This window comes from Pseudophryne corroboree, unplaced genomic scaffold (assembly GCF_028390025.1).
Source record: "Pseudophryne corroboree isolate aPseCor3 unplaced genomic scaffold, aPseCor3.hap2 scaffold_480, whole genome shotgun sequence".
NCBI lineage: Eukaryota > Metazoa > Chordata > Amphibia > Anura > Myobatrachidae > Pseudophryne > Pseudophryne corroboree.
The window spans coordinates 250,142-271,648 of record NW_026970092.1 but is presented as its reverse complement, the minus strand read 5'-3'; the positions used below and the strand labels follow the sequence as shown (position 1 = coordinate 271,648).

Sequence of the window (21,507 nt, the reverse complement as noted above, 5' to 3'; positions counted from 1 at the left end):
CCCCAGGAATGCTTGCACTAGTTGTTGCATTTGGTTTGTTGTTTGGGGGTGCTTCAGTATTAGGCAGCCTTCTGCCCTCCCATGTTCATCTGAAAATATGTGTTCTCCCTGCAGTTGTTGTCCCAGATGAGAGTTCCCTTGTGCTGCCTCAGTTGAATCTCCTTTACTTGACAGAGATGTGCCTGAGCAGCGGCCCTCCCCAGCCCTATCCCAAATCATACTTATTTTGCATAGGAGATACCATGGTCATGAAGATTATTCTCCCAGGGTGAGGTTCATTCATTGCATTCTGGGTATGCTGACCCCTGTGATTTCCCCAAATGTGGGTAACTCGACTGCATTATTTGTGGTAGTGGGGGACTGTGTTTGTGTTTTCCTCTGGTCAGCTCTGGTAAAAGTCAGATTTCTTTGTTTCAGATCTTCCTCTAGCCTTGTTCTTCTTTCGAGAGTTCCCTTGTGCTGCCTCAGTTGGATCTCCTTCACTTGACAGGGGGGTGCCCGAGCAGCGACCCTCCCCAGCTCAAGCCCAACTCCTACTTACCTGCCAGGTGAGATACTATGATCATGAAGGTGCTTCTCCCAGGGCAAGGCTCACCCATTGCACTCTGGGTGTGCTGCCCCTGCGATTTCCCCAAATGTGGGAAACTTGACTGCAGAATTTGTGTTTCCCCTGGTCGGCTCTCGTATAATTCAGATCTCTTTGTCTCAGGTCTCTCTCCAGCCTAGTTTGCTGTCTGTTTCCACTTCTTTTTTCTTGAGCCCCTCCCTTTTATACCCTTGTGCACTATCCTGACTTCTCCTCCTGTCTGCTTACTTTGTGCCTTCCAATGCACAATGCAAACTACACACCCTTTTACTTGCCTTACAGAGCAGCTCTGGAGCTGTTACAGTGCCAAGCTGCTGTAAGAAATCAGCTTGAATGCTTCAGGGGCTGGGGCATTGGCAACATGAGCCCCACACCGAAGGAGGGTGGGGGTGTTTAATGCGAACTAAGGGTCATCCAAGCGCCGCAAAAGGCCGCCATGCCCTGCATACCCCTTTTCTCTTTTCATATGCAGATGAGGGTTCCAGCCAACTTTGGCCCACTGCTTGGATGACATCACCGTATGCAAATCCGTCTTCTGCAGAACTTCCCCCAGGAATGCTTGTACTAGTTGTTGCATTTGGTTTGTTGTTTGGGGGTGCTTCAGTATTAGGCAGCCTTCTGCCCTCCCATGTTCATCTGAAAATATGTGTTCTCCCTGCAGTTGTTGTCCCCAGATGAGAGTTCCCTTGTGCTGCCTCAGTTGAATCTCCTTTACTTGACAGAGATGTGCCTGAGCAGCGGCCCTCCCCAGCCCTATCCCAAATCATACTTATTTTGCATAGGCGATACCATGGTCATGAAGATTGTTCTCCCAGGGTGAGGTTCATTCATTGCATTCTGGGTATGCTGACCCCTGTGATTTCCCCAAATGTGGGAAACTCGACTGCATTATTTGTGGTAGTGGGGGACTGTGTTTGTGCTTTCCTCTGGTCAGCTCTGGTAAAAGTCAGATTTCTTTGTCTCAGATCTTCCTCTAGCCTTGTTCTTCTTTCGAGAGTTCCCTTGTGCTGCCTCAGTTGGATCTCCTTCACTTGACAGGGGGTGCCCGAGCAGCAATCCTCCACAGCTCTGGCCCAACTCCTACTTACCTGCCAGGTGAGATACTATGATCTTCACTGTTAGGGCAATCAGGATGTGGAATTCCCTGCCAGGGAAGGTGGTAATGGCGGACTCTGTAATTGGATTTAAAAAAGGAATGGATAAATTTCTGAATGAAAAAGCTATCCAAGGTTATAATACTTAAAATATCAACATGGTTAATCCGGGGGTAACATGAGTTGTAGTAGCTAAGTAGTCATATAACATTATTCAGCAAGTATGTAGAATCATCACAACTTAAAACAGGTTGAACACGATGGGCAATTTGCCTCTATTCAACCTCAAAAACTATGTTACTATATGTTACTATATTACTATGTTACTGTAGTATACAGAACACCACAATGCAATGAGCAGGGATAGTGAGCACTGATGAGGATACTAGAACTGACACTGAGCAGCAAGATGCAGCACTGGACTATTAGTAATGTACTGTAGTATGCTGAGCACAACAATGCAGCACAAGACAATGAGCAGTGATACTGAGCACTGATGAGGATACTACTGAGAACTGACACTGAGCAGGAGAGACACACTACTAGTATTACTGAGCAGCAATAAGTATCCACTGATACTGAGCACTGATATTGAGATTTCCACTGAGAGAACATAGCCACGTCCTCTCCGCTCTCTCTTCAATGCACGAGTAAAAATGGCGGCAACGCGCAGCTCTTTATATGGAATCCGAATCTCGCGAGAATCCGACAGCGGGATGATGACATTTTCCCTTGTTCAGGTTTTCCGAGTCAGGCGGGAACAACCGAGCCTGCCTCGTACCAGTGTAAACCACGTGGAGTTCGTGGGGAATTCGGTTCTCGGAGAACCGAACCCGCTCCTCTCTACCTTATACCCATCAATTTTTTTTATTTTCAATCTAAGCCCCTGCAGTTTTCTGTAAGCATCTGCTTTGCTATGATGATCAACAAGTCACAAGGGCAAACACTCAGGGCTTGAGGCGTAGATCTTAGGACCAGCTGCTACAAGCATGGCAGAGGTGTCACTATCACTGGTGACACCCAGAGAGGTGGCGAGGGAGATTGTAATGCAGTGCGCGCAGATAAGCAGCGCAATGGTAAAAAGGAGGCATGGTTTCATAGGTAGGGGCGTTGCCTGGTGGCCTGAATCTACATTTTGTTGCTCCGGGTGTCCCGGGGGTTGGGGGCTGCACCGGGGACTAGTGTGTGAGCGGTGCTGGCTCCTGCACAGTGACATGGCATGGCCACTAGAGATGTGCACCGGAAATTTTTCGGGTTTTGTGTTTTGGTTTTGGGTTCGGTTCCGCGGCCGTGTTTTGGGTTCGAACGCGTTTTGGCTAAACCTCACCGAATTTTTTTTGTCGGATTCGGGTGTGTTTTGGATTCGGGTGTTTTTTTCAAAAAACCCTAAAAAACAGCTTAAATCATAGAATTTGGGAGTCATTTTGATCCCAAAGTATTATTAACCTCAATAACCATAATTTCAACTCATTTTCAGTCTATTCTTAACACCTCACACCTCACAATATTATTTTTAGTCCTAAAATTTGCACCGAGGTCGCTGGATGACTAAGCTCAGTGACCCAAGTGGCCGACACAAACACCTGGCCCATCTAGGAGTGGCACTGCAGTGTCACGCATGATGGCCCTTCCAAAAAACACTCCCCAAACAGCACATGACGCAAAGAAAAAAAGAGGCGCAATGAGGTAGCTGTGTGACTAAGCTCAGCGACCCAAGTGGCCGACACAAACACCTGGCCCATCTAGGAGTGGCACTGCAGTGTCACGCAGGATGGCCCTTCCAAAAAACACTCCCCAAACAGCACATGACGCAAAGAAAAAAAGAGGCGCAATGAGGTAGCTGTGTGACTAAGCTCAGCGACCCAAGTGGCCGACACAAACACCTGGCCCATCTAGGAGTGGCACTGCAGTGTCACGCAGGATGGCCCTTCCAAAAACACTCCCCAAACAGCACATGACGCAAAGAAAAAAAGAGGCGCAATGAGGTAGCTGTGTGACTAAGCTCAGCGACCCAAGTGGCCGACACAAACACCTGGCCCATCTAGGAGTGGCACTGCAGTGTCACGCAGGATGGCCCTTCCAAAAAACACTCCCCAAACAGCACATGACGCAAAGAAAAAAAGAGGCGCAATGAGGTAGCTGTGTGACTAAGCTCAGCGACCCAAGTGGACGACACAAACACCTGGCCCATCTAGGAGTGTCACTGCAGTGTCACGCAGGATTGCCCTTCCAAAAAACACTCCCCAAACAGCACATGACGCAAAGAAAAAAAGAGGCGCAATGAGGTAGCTGTGTGACTAAGCTCAGCGACCCAAGTGGCCGACACAAACACCTGGCCCATCTAGGAGTGGCACTGCAGTGTCACGCAGGATGGCCCTTCCAAAAAACACTCCCCAAACAGCACATGACGCAAAGAAAAATAAAAGAAAAAAGAGGTGCAAGGTGGAATTGCCTTGGGCCCTCCCACCCACCCTTATGTTGTATAAACAGGACATGCACACTTTAACCAACCCATCATTTCAGTGACAGGGTCTGCCACACGACTGTGACTGAAATGACGGGTTGGTTTGGACCCCCACCAAAAAAGAAGCAATTAATCTCTCCTTGCACAAACTGGCTCTATAGAGGCAAGATGTCCACCTCATCATCATCCTTCGATTCATCACCGTGTACATCCCCCTCCTCACAGATTATCAATTCGTCCCCACTGGAATCCACCATCTCAGCTCCCTGTGTACTTTGTGGAGGCAATTGCTGCTGGTCAATGTCTCCACGGAGAAATTGATTATAATTCATTTTAATGAACATCATCTTCTCCACATTTTCTGGAAGTAACCTCGTACGCCGATTGCTGACAAGGTGAGCGGCGGCACTAAACACTCTTTCGGAGTACACACTTGTGGGAGGGCAACTTAGGTAGAATAAAGCCAGTTTGTGCAAGGGCCTCCAAATTGCCTCTTTTTCCTGCCAGTATACGTACGGACTGTCTGACGTGCCTACTTGGATGCGGTCACTCATATAATCCTCCACCATTCTTTCAATGGTGAGAGAATCATATGCAGTGACAGTAGACGACATGTCCGTAATCGTTGGCAGGTCCTTCAGTCCGGACCAGATGTCAGCATCAGCAGTCGCTCCAGACTGCCCTGCATCACCGCCAGCGGGTGGGCTCGGAATTCTGAGCCTTTTCCTCGCACCCCCAATTGCGGGAGAATGTGAAGGAGGAGCTGTTGACCGATCAAGTTCCGCTTGACTTGATAATTTTCTCACCAGCAGGTCTTTGAACCCCTGCAGACTTGTGTCTGCCGGAAAGAGAGATACAACGTAGGTTTTAAATCTAGGATCGAGCACGGTGGCCAAAATGTAGTGCTCTGATTTCAACAGATTGACCACCCGTGAATCCTGGTTAAGCGAATGAAGGGCTCCATCCACAAGTCCCACATGCCTAGCGGAATCGCTCTGTCTTAGCTCCTCCTTCAATGTCTCCAGCTTCTTCTGCAAAAGCCTGATGACGGGAATGACCTGACTCAGGCTGGCAGTGTCTGAACTGACTTCACGTGTGGCAAGTTCAAAAGGTTGCAGAACCTTGCACAACGTTGAAATCATTCTCCACTGCGCTTGAGACAGGTGCATTCCACCTCCTATATCGTGGTCAGATGTATAGGCTTGAATGGCCTTTTGCTGCTCCTCCATCCTCTGAAGCATATAGAGGGTTGAATTCCACCTCGTTACCACTTCTTGCTTCAGATGATGGCAGGGCAGGTTCAGGCGTTTTTGGTGTTGCTCCAGTCTTCTGTACGTGGTGCCTGTACGCCGAAAGTGTCCCGCAATTCTTGTGGCCACCGACAGCATCTCTTGCACGCCCCTGTCGTTTTTTAAATAATTCTGCACCACCAAATTCAAGGTATGTGCAAAACATGGGACGTGCTGGAATTTGCCCAGATATAATGCACGCACAATATTGCTGGTGTTGTCCGATGCCACAAATCCACAGGAGAGTCCAATTGGGGTAAGCCATTCTGTGATGATCTTCCTCAGTTGCCGTAAGAGGTTTTCAGCTGTGTGCGTATTCTGGAAAGCGGTGATACAAAGCGTAGCCTGCCTAGGAAAGAGTTGGCGTTTGCGAGATGCTGCTACTGGTGCCGCCGCTGTTGTTCTTGCGGCGGGAGTCAATACATCTACCCAGTGGGCTGTCACAGTCATATAGTCCTGAGTCTGCCCTACTCCACTTGTCCACATGTCCGTGGTTAAGTGGACATTGGGTACAACTGCATTTTTTAGGACACTGGTGAGTCTTTTTCTGAGGTCTGTGTACATTTTCGGTATCGCCTGCCTAGAGAAATGGAACCTAGATGGTATTTGGTACCGGGGACACAGTACCTCAATCAAGTCTATAGTTGGCTCTGAAGTAATGATGGATACCGGAACCACGTTTCTCACTGCCCAGGATGCCAAGGCCTCAGTTATCCGCTTTGCAGCAGGATGACTGCTGTGATATTTCATCTTCCTTGCAAAGGACTGTTGGACAGTCAATTGCTTGGTGGAAGTAGTAAAAGTGGTCTTACGACTTCCCCTCTGGGATGACCATCGACTCCCAGCAGCAACAACAGCAGCGCCAGCAGCAGTAGGCGTTACACTCAAGGATGCATCGGAGGAATCCCAGGCAGGAGAGAACTCGTCAGAATTGCCAGTGACATGGCCTGCAGGACTATTGGCATTCCTGGGGAAGGAGGAAATTGACACTGAGGGAGTTGGTGGGGTGGTTTGCGTGAGCTTGGTTACAAGAGGAAGGGATTTACTGGTCAGTGGACTGCTTCCGCTGTCGCCCAAAGTTTTTGAACTTGTCACTGACTTATGATGAATGCGCTGCAGGTGACGTATAAGGGAGGATGTTCCGAGGTGGTTAACGTCCTTACCCCTACTTATTACAGCTTGACAAAGGCAACACACGGCTTGACACCTGTTGTCCGCATTTCTGTTGAAATACTTCCACACCGAAGAGCTGATTTTTTTGGTATTTTCACCAGGCATGTCAATGGCCATATTCCTCCCACGGACAACAGGTGTCTCGCCGGGTGCCTGACTTAAACAAACCACCTCACCATCAGAATCCTCCTTGTCAATTTCCTCCCCAGCGCCAGCAACACCCATATCCTCCTCATCCTGGTGTACTTCAACACTGACATCTTCAATCTGACTATCAGGAACTGGACTGCGGGTGCTCCTTCCAGCACTTGCAGGGGGCATGCAAATGGTGGAAGGTGCATGCTCTTCACGTCCAGTGTTGGGAAGGTCAGGCATCGCAACCGACACAATTGGACTCTCCTTGTGGATTTGTGATTTTGAAGAACGCACAGTTCTTTGCTGTGCTTTTGCCAGCTTAAGTCTTTTCATTTTTCTAGCGAGAGGCTGAGTGCTTCCATCCTCATGTGAAGCTGAACCACTAGCCATGAACATAGGCCAGGGCCTCAACCGTTCCTTGCCACTCCGTGTGGTAAATGGCATATTGGCAAGTTTACGCTTCTCCTCCGACGATTTTTATTTAGATTTTTGAGTCCTTTTTTTACTGATCTTTTGTGTTTTGGATTTTACATGCTCTGTACTATGACATTGGGCATCGGCCTTGGCAGACGACGTTGATGGAATTTCATCGTCTCGGCCATGACTAGTGGCAGCAGCTTCAGCACGAGGTGGAAGTGGATCTTGATCTTTCCCTATTTTTGGAACCTCAACATTTTTGTTCTCCATATTTTAATAGGCACAACTAAAAGGCACCTCAGGTAAACAATGGAGATGGATGGATACTAGTATACTTATGGATGACGAGTGACTGACGACACAGAGGTAGCTACAGCCGTGGACTACCGTACTGCGTCTGCTAGTATAGAGATGATAATTAATGATATAAAAAAAATATATATATAACTACTGTAGGTATATATAATATAATGACGGACCTGGTGGACACTGTCAGCAGACTGCTAAACTACTAGTATGAAGAAGATAGAAAAAAACTTCCACCACAGGTAGGTAGGTATACAATTATGGACGAGCACTGACGACACAGAGATAGCCACAGCCGTGGACTACCGTACTGCGTCTGCTAGTATAGAGATGATAATTAATGATATAAAAAAAAATATATATAACTACTGTAGGTATATATAATATAATGACGGACCTGGTGGACACTGTCAGCAGACTGCTAAACTACTAGTATGAAGAAGATAGAAAAAAAAACCCACCACAGTTAGGTATACAATTATGGACGAGTGACGACACAGAGGTAGGTACAGCCGTGAACTACCGTACTGCGTCTGCTAGTATAGATAATATACTAAATATATTACTACTGTAGGTATATAATATAATGACGGACCTGGTGGACACTGTCAGCAGACTCCTAAACTACTAGTATGAAGAAGATAGAAAAAAAAACCCCACCACAGGTAGGTATACAATTATGGACGAGCACTGACGACACAGAGGTAGGTACAGCCGTGGACTACCGTACTGCGTCTGCTAGTATAGATAATATAATAAATATATTACTACTGTAGGTATATAATATAATGACGGACCTGGTGGACACTGTCAGCAGACTGCTAAACTACTAGTATGAAGAAGATAAAAAAAAAACCCACCACAGGTAGGTAGGTATACAATTATGGACGAGCACTGACGACACAGAGATAGCCACAGCCGTGGACTACCGTACTGCGTCTACTAGTATAGATAATATAATAAATATATTACTACTGTAGGTATATAATATAATGATGGACCTGGTGGACACTGTCAGTAGACTCCTAAACTACTAGTATGAAGAAGATAGAAAAAAAAAACCCACCACAGGTAGGTAGGTATACAATTATGGACGAGCACTGACGACACAGAGATAGCCACAGCCGTGGACTACCGTACTGCGTCTGCTAATATAGAGATGATAAAGATGAAAAAAAAAATATAACACTACTGCAGATAAATATTTATATAATATATGTATGACGGACCTGCTGGACACTGTCAGCAGAATGCGTTTATAGAATAAAAAAAAAACACCACAGGAGTGTTTAACTTTTTCAGGCAGACAATATACTGGTGGTCACACTGGCAGCAAAAGTGTTCACTGTACTCCTGCTATAACTGCTCCCCAGTCTCCCCCACAATTAAGCTGTGTGAGCAGTGAGCACTCAGCACAGTCAGATATACATAGATGATATATCATGCAGCACACTGAGGCTGAGCACAGATATGGTATGTGTATCGTTTTTTTTCAGGCAGAGAACGGATTATAAATAATAAAACTGGTGGTCACTATCAGCAAAACTCTACACTACTGAGTACTCCTGACAAGTTCAACTGCTCCCCAAATTAGTAGTAAATCAAATGTCACTCGTCTCTATCTTCTAATCTAAACGGAGAGGACGCCAGCCACGTCCTCTCCCTATCAATCTCAATGCATGTGTGAAAATGGCGGCGACGCGCGGCTCCTTATATAGAATCCAAGTCTCGTGAGAATCCGACAGCGGGATGATGACGTTCGGGCGCGCTCGGGTTAACCGAGCAAGGCGGGAGGATCCGAGTCTGCTCGGACCCGTGCAAAAAAGGGTGAAGTTCGGGCGGGTTCGGATTCCGAGGAACCGAACCCGCTCATCTCTTATGGCCACCCAGCATGACGCCTCCCTTCTTGACCATGCTGTAATTGCAGTCGCACTGCAGTTCAGCGTGATCATAAAAAATGGTGTAGCCTCCTGCTGGTGCAGACTGTATGTGCGCGCAGGAAGCCGCCACCATTTTTGTGATCACAGCGGCTGAATGTGATGTCATACAGCCGCTGTGACCACGCCCCCTGTGTCTCCTCCATTGCAGACCCCATTTTGAAGCCTTGCCCCCGCACCGCTCCATCCCTGACTTGGAAATGGAGTGTTGCTGACCCCCCTCTCCCCCCCTGCCCCGATTGACAGGCAGAGGCGATCGCATTCTCTGCGGGGTGCCGCAGAAAATGCAGGCACATGCGTATGCTCTTAGCAATTTTTGCAGTTGGATCACTTATTGTGATTGCAATCCAACCTGAATCAGGCCCTATTACCTATCACAATGCGCTGCGGGCAGTACAAAATTGGTTTAATATAGGAGAAAAACCCCCAGACCTGTGCTCCTTAACTGTACCTGGTGGCTAGTGGAGCGGCTGCCCAGTAATCAGTGTCCACGCCAGTGCGCACACGGTCCACCCCCTACGGCCACGCTCCCCTTCATCAGCGGCCTCGTGATCCGGAAGGGCGGTGTGTGTGTGACTGACCTTAGGAAGAAACCGGAGCCTCCGCTGCAGTGACCCAGCAACCAGGGCACGGGAGTATACAGCGCCGCTGGGAGTGATGAAGCTGCAGTAAAGATGTCTATTAGACCTAGCCTGCTGCAGCCCTTGTAGATTCTCATAAAACAAGTTCTTCTTTTCTTGTCAAAATGAATAGCTAAGAATAGGCTGCCTGAGGCAGGCCCCTGTTAAGTGGCCTGCTACTGAAGGCACCAACTACAAACTGAGCTCCCTGTTCATGGAAGCGGGGTTATAGAGGAGGATGCACTGAGCATCTTGGGAACAGTCAAAAGCTTTGAGCCGGTTGGTGCCTCAGATCAAGATCCTACTCTACACCCCAATGTGAATCCTTGTGGAGTCCTGTGTACCCCACAGAAGAAATTAATGTGTCACACCCATTGGCAGCAACCTTAGAATAGCTGCTGATGGGCACAATTGAGAAAGGAAGGGGGGGGGACATTTGAATCCAGCACATAGATGCAATTCAAATATGTAATTTGTACCTTCCTATTTTAAAATATAATGGATGAACTTCACCCTGTGAGAACAATCTTCATGATCAAGAGATCTCATATGCAAAATAAGTATGAGTTGGGATAGGGCTGGGGAGGGTGGCTGCTCGGCCCCTCCCCCGTCAAGTTAAGGAGATTCAACTGAGGAAGCACAAGGGAACTCTCGTCTGGGGACAACAACTGCAGGGAGACCACATCTTTTCAGATGAACATGGGAGGGCGGAAGGCTGCCTAATACTGAAGCACCATCAAATATCAAACCATATGCAACAACTAGTACAAGCATTCCTGGGGGAAGGTCTGCAGCAGACGGATTTGCATACGGTGATGTCATCCAAGCAGTGGGCCAAAGTTGGCTGGAACCCTCATTTGCATATGAAAAGAGAAAAGGGGCATGCAGGGCATGGCGGCCTTTTGCGGTGCTTGGATGACCCCTAGTTCGCATTAAACACCCCCACCCTCCTTTGGTGTGGGGCTCATGTTGGCTATGCCCCAGCCCCTGAAGCATTCAAGCTGATTTCTTGCAGCAGCTGGGCACTGTAACAGCTCCAGAGCTGCTCTGTAAGGCAACTAAAAGGGTGTGGGCCCTGCAGCACTACCTGTAGTTCGCATTGTGTGTTGGAAGGCACAAAGTAAGCAGACGGGAGAAGTCAGGATAGTGCGCAAGGGCATAGAAGGCAGTGGCTCCAGAAAAGAGAAGTGGAAACAGACAGCAAACTAGGCTGGAGAGAGACCTGAGACAAAGAGATCTGAATTATACGAGAGCCGACCAGGGGAAACACAAATTATGCAATCAAGTTTCCCACATTTGGGGAAATCGCAGGAGCAGCACACCCAGAGTGCAATGGGTGAGCCTTGCCCTTGGAGAAGCACCTTCATGATCATAGTATCTCACCTGGCAGGTAAGTAGGAGTTGGGCTAGAGCTGGGGAGGGTCACTGCTCGGGCACCCCCCTGTCAAGTGAAGGAGATCCAACTGAGGCAGCACAAGGGTACTCTCGAAAGAAGAACAAGGCTAGAGGAATATATGAGACAAAGAAATCTGACTTTTACCAGAGCTGACCAGAGGAAAACACAAACACAGTCCCCCACTACCACAAAAAATGCAGGCGAGTTTCCCACATTTGGGGAAATCACAGGGGTCAGCATACCCAGAATGCAATGAATGAACCTCACCCTGGGAGAACAATCTTCATGACCATGGTGTCTCCTATGCAAAATAAGTATGATTTTGGATAGGGCTGGGAGGGCCGCTGCTCAGGCACATCTCTGTCAAGTAAAGGAGATTCAACTGAGGCAGCACAAGGGAACTCTCATCTGGGGACAACAACTGCAGGGAGAACACATATTTTCAGATGAACATGGGAGGGCAGAAGGCTGCCTAAAACTGAAGCACCCCCAAACAACAAACCAAATGCAACAACTAGTGCAAGCATTCCTGGGGGAAGGCCTGCAGCAGATGGATTTGCATATGGTGATGTCATCCAAGCAGTGGGTCAAAGTTGGCTTCAACCCTCATCTGCATATGAAAAGAGAAAAGGGGCGTGCAGGGCATGGCGGCCTTTTGCGGTGCTTGGATGACCCCTAGTTCGCATTAAACACCCCCATCCACCTTTGGTGTGGGGCTCATGTTGGCCATGCCCCATCCCCTGAAGCATTCAAGCTGATTTCTTGCAGCAGCTGGGCACTGTAACAGCTCCAGAGCTGCTCTGTAAGGCAAGTAAAAGATTGTGTGGGCCCTGCAGCACTACCTGTAGTTTGCATTGTGCATTGGAAGGCACAAAGTAAGCAGACGGGAGGAGAAGTCAGGATAGTGCACAAGGGTATAGAAGGGAGGGGCTCAAGATAAAAGAAGTGGAAACAGACAGCAAACTAGGCTGGAGAAAGACCTGAGACAAAGAGATCTGAATTATACGAGAGCCGACCAGAGGAAACACAAATTATGCAGTCAAGTGTCCCACATTTGGGGAAATCGTAGGAGCAGCACACCCAGAGTGCAATGGGTGAGCCTTGCCCTGGGAGAAGCAACTTCCTGATCATAGTATCTCACCTGGCAGGTAAGTAGGAGTTGGGCTAGAGCTGGGGAGGGTCGCTGCTCGGGCACCCCCCTGTCAAGTGAAGGAGATCCAACTGAGGCAGCACAATGGAACTCTCGAAAGAAGAACAAGGCTAGAGGAAGATCTGAGACAAAGAAATCTGACTTTTACCAGAGCTGACCAGCGGAAAACACAAACACAGTCCCCCACTACAACAAATAATGCAGGCGAGTTTCCCACATTTGGGGAAATCACAGGGGTCAGCATACCCAGAATGCAATGAATGAACCTAACCCTGGGTGAACAATTTTCATGACCATGGTGTCTCCTATGCAAAATAAGTATGATTTGGGATAGGGCTGGGGAGGGCCGCTGCTCAGGCACATCTCTGTCAAGTAAAGGAGATTCAACTGAGGCAGCACAAGGGAACTCTCATCTGGGGACAACAACTGCAGGGAGAACACATATTTTCAGATGAACATGGGAGGGCAGAAGGCTGCCTAATACTGAAGCACCCCCAAACAACAAACCAAATGCAACAACTAGTGCAAGCATTCCTGGGGGAAGGCCTGCAGCAGATGGATTTGCATATGGTGATGTTATCCAAGCAGTGGGTCAAAGTTGGCTTCAACCCTCATCTGCATATTAAAAGAGAAAAGGGGCGTGCAGGGCATGGCAGCCTTTTGCGGTGCTTGGATGACCCCTAGATCGCATTAAACACCCCCACCCTCCTTTGGTGTGGGGCTCATGTTGGCCATGCCCCATCCCATGAAGCATTCAAGCTGATTTCTTGCAGCAGCTGGGCACTGTAACAGCTCCAGAGCTGCTCTGTAAGGCAAGTAAAAGGGTGTGGGCCCTGCAGCACTACCTGTAGTTTGCATTGTGCATTGGAAGGCACAAAGTAAGCAGACGGGAGGAGAAGTCAGGATAGTGCACAAGGGTATAGAAGGGAGGGGCTCAAGAAAAAAAGAAGTGGAAACAGACAGCAAACTAGGCTGGAGAGAGACCTGAGACAAAGAGATCTGAATTATACGAGAGCTGACCAGAGGAAACACAAATTATGCAGTCAAGTGTCCCACATTTGGGGAAATCGTAGGAGCAGCACACCCAGAGTGCAATGGGTGAGCCTTGCCCTGGGAGAAGCACCGTCCTGATTATAGTATCTCACCTGGGTGTGCTGCCCCTGCGATTTCCCCAAATGTGGGAAACTTGACTGCATAATTTGTGTTTCCCCTGGTCGGCTCTCATATAATTCAGATCTCTTTGTCTCAGGTCTCTCTCCAGCCTAGTTTGCTGTCTGTTTCCACTTCTTTTTTCTTGAGCCCCTCCCTTCTATACCCTTGTGAACTATCCTGACTTCTCCTCCTGTCTGCTTACTTTGTGCCTTCCAATGCACAATGCAAACTACAGGTAGTGCTGCAGGGCCCACACCCTTTTACTTGCCTTACAGAGCAGCTCTGGAGCTGTTACAGTGCCAAGCTGCTGCAAGAAATCAGCCTGAATGCTTCAGGGGCTGGGGCATGGCCAACATGAGCCCCACACCAAAGGAGGGTGGGGGTGTTTAATGCGAACTAAGGGTCATCCAAGCGCCGCAAAAGGCCATGGCGGCGCCCTGCATACCCCTTTTCTCTTTTCATATGCAGATGAGGGTTCCAGCCAACTTTGGCCCACTGCTTGGATGACATCACTGTATGCAAATCCGTCTTCTGCAGACCTTCCCCCAGGAATGCTTGTACTAGTTGTTGCATTTGGTTTGTTGTTTGGGGGTGCTTCAGTATTAGGCAGCCTTCTGCCCTCCCATGTTCATCTGAAAATATGTGTTCTCACTGCAGTTGTTGTCCCCAGATGGGAGTTCCCTTGTGCTGCCTCAGTTGAATCTCCTTTACTCTAAAACTTTTAAAACTTAGCAAAAGTGTTTACTAAATAGCTGCTCGGCAAAGTTGCAATGCCGAGACTCCCCGACCAGCTGCCCAGGATGAACCCACCTTTCTAGTAGAATGGGTCTTCACCTAATTCAGTAACGGCAATCCTGCCGTGGAATGAGCATGCTGAATCTTACCACAGATCCAGCGCATAATGGTCTACATGGAAGCAGGACACCCAATCCTGTTGGGAGCATACAGGACAAACAGAGCCTCTGTTTTCCTAATCTGAACCGTTCTGGTGACATAAATTTTCAAAGTTCTGACCACAGCCAGAGACTTTGACTCAACGAAGGTGTCAGTGGCCAAAGGCGCCATGTGGAAAGATGAACCACCTTCGGCAGAAATTGTTGACGTGTCCTCAATTCTGCTCTATCTTCATGAAAGATCAAATAAAGGCTCTTGTGATACTGCATGGTTTGTACTGTTTTCCATGTGCTCCCAGATCTTTCAAAAAAGAAGCATGGTCAAGAAAGTTCTGTTTGAAAAGAAACAACATTTACTGTCATTGTTATAGAATTTGGGAGAAAAAACAAGAAGAAATCTGCACTGTTGACGCACTGGACAGAATGAATGAAACATAAAATATAACCTTTATTAAGTATGTATTAGAATTGGATAAATATTAATATTATTATCCCAAACTGCAGTGAAACATAAAGGTTAAAATCACAGAACTAACATACATGTGCATAAGAAGAATAAAGAGATGTGAAAAAAAGGTTTAAAAAGCGTGTCCGTGTGTGATTATTTTTGAAGGCACAACCCTGGCGGGGTTGTTTATATAGATATATATGTTGCTAATAATCACTTTCTAGCATAATGTTATTAAATAGCTGTTAGTATCTATGTCGTCAGGTACCACTGGGTCGTATCCTATATACTCCTGTGGGAAACTTGACTGCATAATTTGTGTTTCCCCTGGTCGGCTCTCGTATAATTCAGATCTCTTTGTCTCAGGTCTCTCTCCAGCCTAGTTTGCTGTTTGTTTCCACTTCTCTTTTCTTGAGCCGCTGCCTTCTATGCCCTTGTGCACTCTCCTGACTTCTCCTGTCTGCTTACTTTGTGCCTTCCAACGCACAATGCAAACTACAGTTAGTGCTGCACGGCCCACACCCTTTTACTTGCCTTACAGAGCAGCTCTGGAGCTGTTACAGTGCCCAGCTGCAGCAAGAAATCAGCTTGAATGCTTCAGGTGCTGGGGCATAGCCAACAAGAGCCCCACACCGACGGAGGGTGGAGGTGTTTAATGCAAACTAGGGGTCAGCCAAGCGCCGCAAAAGGCCGCCATGCCCTGCATGCCCCTTTTCTCTTTTCATAATCAAATCCATCAAATCCATCTGTGGCAGGCCTTCCCCCAGGAATGCTTGCACTAGTTGTTGCATTTGGTTTGTTGTTTGGGGGTGCTTCAGTATTAGGCAGCCTTCTGCCCTCCCATGTTCATCTGAAAATATATGTTCTCCCTGCAGTTGTTGTCCCAAGATGAGAGTTCCCTTGTGCTGCCTCAGTTGAATCTCCTTAACTTGACAGAGATGTGCCTGAGCAGTGGCCCTCCCCTGCTCTATCCCAAATCATACTTATTTTGCATAGGAGATACCATGGTCATGAAGATTATTCTCCCAGGGTGAGGTTCATTCACTGCATTCTGGGTATGCTGACCCCTGTGATTTCCCCAAATGTAACCCCTAGAGTAACCCTGGGAGAAAAATCTTCATGACCATGGTATCTCCTATGCAAAATAAGTATGATTTGGAATAGGGCTGGGGAGGGCCGCTGCTCATGCACATCTCTGTCAAGTAAAGGAGATTCAACTGAGGCAGCACAAGGGAACTCTCATCTTGGGACAACAACTGCAGGGAGAACATATATTTTCAGATGAACATGGGAGGGCAGAAGGCTGCCTAATACTGAAGCACCCCCAAACAACAAACCAAATGCAACAACTAGTGCAAGCATTCCTGGGGGAAGGCCTGCCACAGATGGATTTGCATATGGTGATGTCATCCAAGTAGTGGGTCAAAGTTGGCTTCAACCCTCGTCTGCATATGAAAATAAAAAAGGGGTGTGCAGGGCATGGCAGCCTTTTGCGGCGCTTGGATGACCCCTAGTTCGCATTAAACACCTCCACCCTCCTTCGGTGTGGGGCTCATGTTGGCTATGCCCCAGCCCCTGAAGCATTCAAGCTGATTTCTTGCAGCAGCTGGGCACTGTAACAGCTCCAGAGCTGCTCTGTAAAGCAAGTAAAAGGGTGTGGGCCCTGCAGCACTACCTGTAGTTTGCATTGTGCGTTGGAAGGCACAAAGTAAGCAGACGGGGAAGTCAGGATAGTGCACAAGGGCATAGAAGGGAGCGGCTCAAGAAAAGAGAAGTGGAAACAGACAGCAAACTAGGCTGGAGAGAGACCTGAGACAAAGAGATCTGAATTATACGAGAGCCGACCAGAGGAAACACAAATTATGTAATCAAGTGTCCCACATTTGGGGAAATCGTAGGAGCAGCACACCCAGAGTGCTTTTAAAGCCTCCTGTTAGTGCTTCATCTACACGTTATAGCCCTGAATTTTCCAATGCCTATCTCTTTGCAAAAGAGAGATATCGGCAAGGAAAAACTGTATTGTACCTTTGCATTTTTCTCCCAAACGAAAGACACTAGAATGAAAATTTTAAAGCCTCCTGTTAGTGCTTCATCTACACGTTATAGCCCTGAATTTTCCAATGCCTATCTCTTTGCAAAAGAGAGATATTGGCAAGGAAAAGCTGTATTGTACCTTTGCATTTTTCTCCCAAACGAAGGACACTAGAATGAAATTTTTTAAGCCTCCTGTTAGTGCTTCATCTACACGTTATAGCCCTGAATTTTCCAATGCCTATCTCTTTGCAAAAGAGAGATATCGGCAAGGAAAAGCTGTATTGTACCTTTGCATTTTTCTCCCAAACGAAAGACACTAGAATGAAAATTTTAAAGCCTCCTGTTAGTGCTTCATCTACACGTTATAGCCCTGCATTTTCCAATGCCTATCTCTTTGCAAAAGAGAGATATCGGCAAGGAAAAGCAGCATTGTACCTTTGCATTTTTCTCCCAAACGAAAGACACTAGAATGAAAATTGTAAAGCCTCCTGTTAGTGCTTCATCTACACGTTATAGCCCTGCATTTTCCAATGCCTAGCTCTTTGCAAAAGAGAGATATCGGCAAGGAAAAGCAGCATTGTACTTTTGCATTTTTCTCCCAAACGAAAGACACTAGAATGAAAATTTTAAAGCCTCCTGTTAGTGCTTCATCTACACGTTATAGCCCTGAATTTTCCAATGCCTAGCTCTTTGCAAAAGAGAGATATTGGCAAGGAAAAGCTGTATTGTACCTTTGCATTTTTCTCCCAAACGAAGGACACTAGATTGAAAATTTTAAAGCCTCCTATTAGTGCTTCATCTACACGTTATAGCCCTGAATTTTCCAATGCCTAGCTCTTTGCAAAAGAGAGATATCGGCAAGGAAAAGCGGTATTGTACCTTTGCATTTTTCTCCCAAACGAAATACACTAGAATAAAAATTTTAAAGCCTCCTGTTAGTGCTTCATCTACACGTTATAGCCCTGAATTTTCCAATGCCTATCTCTTTGCAAAAGAGAGATATCGGCAAGGAAAAGCTGTATTGTACCTTTGCATTTTTCTCCCAAACGAAAGACACTAGAATGAAAATTTTAAAGCCTCCTATTAGTGCTTCATCTACACGTTATAGGCCTGAATTTTCCAATGCCTATCTCTTTGCAAAAGAGAGATATCGGCAAGGAAAAGCTGTATTGTACCTTTGCAGTTTTCTCCCAAACGAAGGACACTAGAATGAAAATTTTAAAGCCTCCTGTTAGTGCTTCATCTACACGTTATAGCCCTGAATTTTCCAATGCCTATCTCTTTGCAAAAGAGAGATATCGGCAAGGAAAAGCTGTATTGTACCTTTGCATTTTTCTCCCAAACGAAAGACACTAGAATGAAAATTTTAAAGCCTCCTGTTAGTGCTTCATCTACACGTTATAGCCCTGAATTTTCCAATGCCTAACTCTTTACAAAAGAGAGATATCGGCAAGGAAAAGCTGTATTGTACCTTTGCATTTTTCTCCCAAACGAAGGACACTAGAATAAAAATTTTAAAGCCTCCTATTAGTGCTTCATCTACACGTTATAGCCCTGAATTTTCCAATGCCTATCTCTTTGCAAAAGAGAGATATCGGCAAGGAGAAGCTGTATTGTACCTTTGCATTTTTCTCCCAAACGAAGGACACTAGAATGAAAATTTTAAAGCCTCCTGTTAGTGCTTCATCTACACGTTATAGCCCTGAATTTTCCAATGCCTATCTCTTTGCAAAAGAGAGATATCGGCAAGGAAAAGCTGTATTGTACCTTTGCATTTTTCTCCCAAACGAAAGACACTAGAATGAAAATTTGAAAGCCTCCTGTTAGTGCTTCATCTACACGTTATAGCCCTGAATTTTCCAATGCCTATCTCTTTGCAAAAGAGAGATATCGGCAAGGAAAAGCGGTATTGTACCTTTGCATTTTTCTCCCAAACGAAAGACACTAGAATGAAAATTTTAAAGCCTCCTGTTAGTGCTTCATCTACACGTTATAGCCCTGAATTTTCCAATGCCTATCTCTTTGCAAAAGAGAGATATCGGCAAGGAAAAGCTGTATTGTACCTTTGCATTTTTCTCCCAAACGAAGGACACTAGAATGAAAATTTTAAAGCCTACTATTAGTGCTTCATCTACACGTTATAGCCCTGAATTTTCCAATGCCTATCTCTTTGCAAAAGAGAGATATCGGCAAGGAAAAGCTGTATTGTACCTTTGCATTTTTCTCCCAAACGAAGGACACTAGAATGAAAATTTTAAAGCCTCCTGTTAGTGCTTCATCTACACGTTATAGCCCTGAATTTTCCAATGCCTATCTCTTTGCAAAAGAGAGATATCGGCAAGGAAAAGCTGTATTGTACCTTTGCATTTTTCTCCCAAACGAAAGACACTAGAATGAAAATTTTAAAGCCTCCTGTTAGTGCTTCATCTACACGTTATAGCCCTGAATTTTCCAATGCCTATCTCTTTGCAAAAGAGAGATATTGGCAAGGAAAAGCTGTATTGTACCTTTGCATTTTTCTCCCAAACGAAGGACACTAGAATGAAATTTTTTAAGCCTCCTGTTAGTGCTTCATCTACACGTTATAGCCCTGAATTTTCCAATGCCTATCTCTTTGCAAAAGAGAGATATCGGCAAGGAAAAGCTGTATTGTACCTTTGCATTTTTCTCCCAAACGAAAGACACTAGAATGAAAATTGTAAAGCCTCCTGTTAGTGCTTCATCTACACGTTATAGCCCTGCATTTTCCAATGCCTAGCTCTTTGCAAAAGAGAGATATTGGCAAGGAAAAGCTGTATTGTACCTTTGCATTTTTCTCCCAAACGAAGGACACTAGATTGAAAATTTTAAAGCCTCCTATTAGTGCTTCATCTACACGTTATAGCCCTGAATTTTCCAATGCCTAGCTCTTTGCAAAAGAGAGATATTGGCAAGGAAAAGCTGTATTGTACCTTTGCATTTTTCTCCCAAACGAAGGACACTAGATTGAAAATTTTAAAGCCTCCTATTAGTGCTTCATCTACACGTTATAGCCCTGAATTTTCCAATGCCTATCTCTTTGCAAAAGAGAGATATCGGCAAGGAAAAGCTGTATTGTACCTTTGCATTTTTCTCCCAAACGAAGGACACTAGAATGAAAATTTTAAAGCCTACTATTAGTGCTTCATCTACACGTTATAGCCCTGAATTTTCCAATGCCTATCTCTTTGCAAAAGAGAGATATCGGCAAGGAAAAGCTGTATTGTACCTTTGCATTTTTCTCCCAAACGAAGGACACTAGAATGAAAATTTTAAAGCCTCCTGTTAGTGCTTCATCTACACGTTATAGCCCTGAATTTTCCAATGCCTATCTCTTTGCAAAAGAGAGATATCGGCAAGGAAAAGCTGTATTGTACCTTTGCATTTTTCTCCCAAACGAAAGACACTAGAATGAAAATTTTAAAGCCTCCTGTTAGTGCTTCATCTACACGTTATAGCCCTGAATTTTCCAATGCCTATCTCTGTGCAAAAGAGAGATATCGGCAAGGAAATGCTGTATTGTACCTTTGCATTTTTCTCCCAAACGAAAGACACTAGAATGAAAATTTTAAAGCCTCCTGTTAGTGCTTCATCTACACGTTATAGCCCTGCATTTTCCAATGCCTATCTCTTTGCAAAAGAGAGATATCGGCAAGGAAAAGCTGCATTGTACCTTTGCATTTTTCTCCCAAACGAAAGACACTAGAATGAAAATTTTAAAGCCTCCTGTTAGTGCTTCATCTACACGTTATAGCCCTGCATTTTCCAATGCCTATCTCTTTGCAAAAGAGAGATATCGGCAAGGAAAAGCAGCATTGTACCTTTGCATTTTTCTCCCAAACGAAAGACACTAGAATGAAAATTGTAAAGCCTCCTGTTAGTGCTTCATCTACACGTTATAGCCCTGCATTTTCCAATGCCTAGCTCTTTGCAAAAGAGAGATATTGGCAAGGAAAAGCTGTATTGTACCTTTGCATTTTTCTCCCAAACGAAAGACACTAGAATGAAAATTTTAAAGCCTCCTGTTAGTGCTTCATCTACACGTTATAGCCCTGAATTTTCCAATGCTTATCTCTTTGCAAAAGAGAGATATCGGCAAGGAAAAGCAGCATTGTACTTTTGCATTTTTCTCCCAAACGAAAGACACTAGAATGAAAATTTTAAAGCCTCCTGTTAGTGCTTCATCTACACGTTATAGCCCTGAATTTTCCAATGCCTAGCTCTTTGCAAAAGAGAGATATTGGCAAGGAAAAGCTGTATTGTACCTTTGCATTTTTCTCCCAAACGAAGGACACTAGATTGAAAATTTTAAAGCCTCCTATTAGTGCTTCATCTACACGTTATAGCCCTGAATTTTCCAATGCCTAGCTCTTTGCAAAAGAGAGATATCGGCAA

General features: G+C 45.9%; 8 non-coding genes across 8 annotated transcripts; 3 read left to right on the top strand and 5 right to left on the bottom strand.

Annotated features, from left to right (window-relative positions):
* Positions 1-217: 217 nt before the first annotated feature.
* Positions 218-381, top strand: LOC135028578 (U1 spliceosomal RNA). Its single transcript, XR_010224837.1, has one exon. It is a non-coding gene; the product is annotated as a U1 spliceosomal RNA (small nuclear RNA).
* A 152-nt stretch (positions 382-533) lies between these two features.
* LOC135028648 (U1 spliceosomal RNA) lies at positions 534-696 on the top strand. Its single transcript, XR_010224897.1, has one exon. It is a non-coding gene; the product is annotated as a U1 spliceosomal RNA (small nuclear RNA).
* A 655-nt stretch (positions 697-1,351) lies between these two features.
* On the top strand, positions 1,352-1,515 carry LOC135028791 (U1 spliceosomal RNA). The gene has a single exon (XR_010225022.1). It is a non-coding gene; the product is annotated as a U1 spliceosomal RNA (small nuclear RNA).
* Positions 1,516-11,256: 9,741 nt separating this feature from the next.
* LOC135028698 (U1 spliceosomal RNA) lies at positions 11,257-11,419 on the bottom strand. Its single transcript, XR_010224939.1, has one exon. It is a non-coding gene; the product is annotated as a U1 spliceosomal RNA (small nuclear RNA).
* Positions 11,420-11,571: 152 nt separating this feature from the next.
* On the bottom strand, positions 11,572-11,735 carry LOC135028576 (U1 spliceosomal RNA). Its single transcript, XR_010224835.1, has one exon. It is a non-coding gene; the product is annotated as a U1 spliceosomal RNA (small nuclear RNA).
* A 675-nt stretch (positions 11,736-12,410) lies between these two features.
* Positions 12,411-12,573, bottom strand: LOC135028673 (U1 spliceosomal RNA). The gene has a single exon (XR_010224921.1). It is a non-coding gene; the product is annotated as a U1 spliceosomal RNA (small nuclear RNA).
* Positions 12,574-12,725: 152 nt separating this feature from the next.
* LOC135028612 (U1 spliceosomal RNA) lies at positions 12,726-12,889 on the bottom strand. Its single transcript, XR_010224869.1, has one exon. It is a non-coding gene; the product is annotated as a U1 spliceosomal RNA (small nuclear RNA).
* Positions 12,890-13,564: 675 nt separating this feature from the next.
* LOC135028723 (U1 spliceosomal RNA) lies at positions 13,565-13,720 on the bottom strand. The gene has a single exon (XR_010224957.1). It is a non-coding gene; the product is annotated as a U1 spliceosomal RNA (small nuclear RNA).
* Between the last annotated feature and the right edge of the window lie 7,787 nt (positions 13,721-21,507).